We start from the raw sequence: 2,456 nt of genomic DNA on the forward strand, positions 1-2,456 counted from the left end.
CTTTTATTACAGTTTTTTACAATCACTTTGCTACTATTTTCAGAACCTTGATGTCATTTTTCACAACTCTAGATACAAAACTCACAACCAAAGATCAAAATGCACATTTTTCAAAACTCTTTTCTCAATTGCTTGGATACAATACACATAAAACTTGGATCATTTGTTCATTCAACCAAAATCACATGTTCAATATGACACAACTTAACATCAAAGTACTACTGTTTCAAAAGGCTATTCACACATCACATTTCAAATAAGTTTCTATTCATTTTCTTACAATGATCTAACTATCAATCAATACAACTGCCCAAAATGATAAGTAACTGTTGCATTATTCGTAATAGTTGTATGGAAACAGACAAAGAATCTTCCATGTTTACTGAAAATCATGAAAGTTTCAAGATAATGAGGTTCATTGTAACCAATAAGCATGGAGCATGAACCAATTATCACTGTACTGTATAGATGCAGGCCCTTGTAATTGCTTGTCCAATTCTGCCAACTTGTTACTGATGATTGAGTGCAGATTGTGAAATGATGTGACCTATGTTGTGATTGTACTGTAGTGTTTTCATCAATACATTACAAACTGTGTTCAATGATTCCAATGTGTCTGTCGTATTCTCTCTACTACTGCAGAACTTTTACAGATATGTATTTGCTCTACATGTACCATAATGAAATCTGTATCACCAATTTTGTTCTACAATACTTAATGATTGTACAAACAATGACTTAGTGAAACTATCAGTTGCTTGTGTGTGGGTGATCTATAGTTATGTTTCCATGGTATTTCACAGTAAATTTGTGTTTTGAAACAATGATTGTGCAAGTGCAAGATGTCTTTAAAGATGTGAATGCACAATGCAATGTTTTGAACACTAGACAGCCTGTGTTACAAGTGATTACCGTTTTGAGTTTTGTATCTAGAGTTGTGAAAAATGACATCAAGGTTCTGAAAATAGTAGCAAAGTGATTGTAAAAAACTGTAATGTAAAGCTGCTTTGAAACAATGAAACAATTGTGAAAAGCGCTTTATAAATAAAATTGAATAAATAGATGAGCTATTAATAATAATCACTTTAATTTATAAAGCGCCTTTCAAAGGACCCAAGGTCACTTGCTTATTGCACTGCAAAAAAATGACTTTCTTTGTGTTATTGTCTTGTTTTCAGTACAAATATCAAAATATTCTTAAATTAAGATGTATTAAAAGTTTTCTTGAAATATACTTTTTCATAAACACTTAATTCAAAACAATGTTTCTTATTTCATTGGCTGAATTTATTTTTGCTTTTCTCCCTATGTCATTTTGCTCATCAAGAAAATGCATCTTAATTTAAGATTTTTTTTTTTACCGAAAACAAGACAAAAATACACATTAAGTCATTTTTTGCAGTGTGACTCCATTGAATGTTCTTGTGTGATAAAGAAAGTCTCTCTTTTTGTGTGTGGTGTGTGTGTGATGTAGATTAAATATGACCGGGCCAAAACTGACATGGCAGCAGGTCAAAATCAAAATCTGCAGAATGGTAAGGGCCCTGACTAATACTTAATAATGCACAAGCATAGATTGTACCCAGAAGGTGCCTGCTCACACATTGTCTGTACTGTTTTAGCAGTGAAAAAGAATACCCAGAGACAAGGCACGGGTGGTGGGTCACCAAAAGCTGACCTCACCCCAGCTGAGGCCAGCTTTGGAGCTAAATAAAGGCAGGCCTGTTGGAGGGGATCCCTGGGGGAAAAGAGACAAGCATAGGTCCCTCACAAGATGCCACCCGCTTCATACAAGGTATGTTCTTCCATCTCCACATGGGACACAATCACATTCATATTGAATCTATTTGGACTGTCTGATTTGGTTTGCCTATTGCCATGCAGTGTCTGGCAGCACTGTGTTATTGTTAAACCCACCAGCACGAGCACCAGACGATGCTGATCCAGTGAGTACTCCATCAAAGGCATACTGTAGGCCTGGCACGTCTTATCTACTAGCTTCAATATGAATCTGATAAATGTGATCGGGTCAAGGCCCCATTTCATCAGCACATAACGGTGATGATGATGAGGAGACCATCTCTCTGGATTCCAAAAGGCATAAGGTATACTGTCAAAATTGTGAAAGTACTATTCAGTCTACAATGGTGAGGAGGAGTCATCATTTGGAGCCATCACAAAATCTCATTTCTTTTATAGGACCCAGTGTCATTGGTGCACTGGACTGCACACACATAAGGATAAAAGCCCCCTCAGGTGCCCATGAGGCAGATTTTGTAAATATGAAATCTTTTCACAGCATTAAAGACCCACCATGCAGTTATTTTATCTTAATATAACAGCTTCAAAGTTATTTCGGTGGTAAACAACGTCATAGTAGGGCGATTCATCCTCCTGTTGAAGCTCGGGGAGGACGCCGCTAGCAAAACCAGCAATGCAAGCTTGAGAGAACCGCC

General features: G+C 36.6%; 1 long non-coding RNA gene across 1 annotated transcript; it reads left to right on the forward strand.

Moving 5' to 3' along the window:
• The first annotated feature begins 1,402 nt into the window (after positions 1-1,402).
• Positions 1,403-2,100, forward strand: LOC135758189 (uncharacterized). Its single transcript, XR_010536487.2, has 3 exons — positions 1,403-1,535; positions 1,623-1,795; positions 1,885-2,100. It is a non-coding gene; the product is annotated as an uncharacterized lncRNA (long non-coding RNA).
• Positions 2,101-2,456: the final 356 nt, after the last annotated feature.

The sequence above is a fragment of the Paramisgurnus dabryanus genome, chromosome 14, assembly GCF_030506205.2.
Source record: "Paramisgurnus dabryanus chromosome 14, PD_genome_1.1, whole genome shotgun sequence".
Classification (NCBI taxonomy): Eukaryota; Metazoa; Chordata; class Actinopteri; order Cypriniformes; family Cobitidae; genus Paramisgurnus; species Paramisgurnus dabryanus.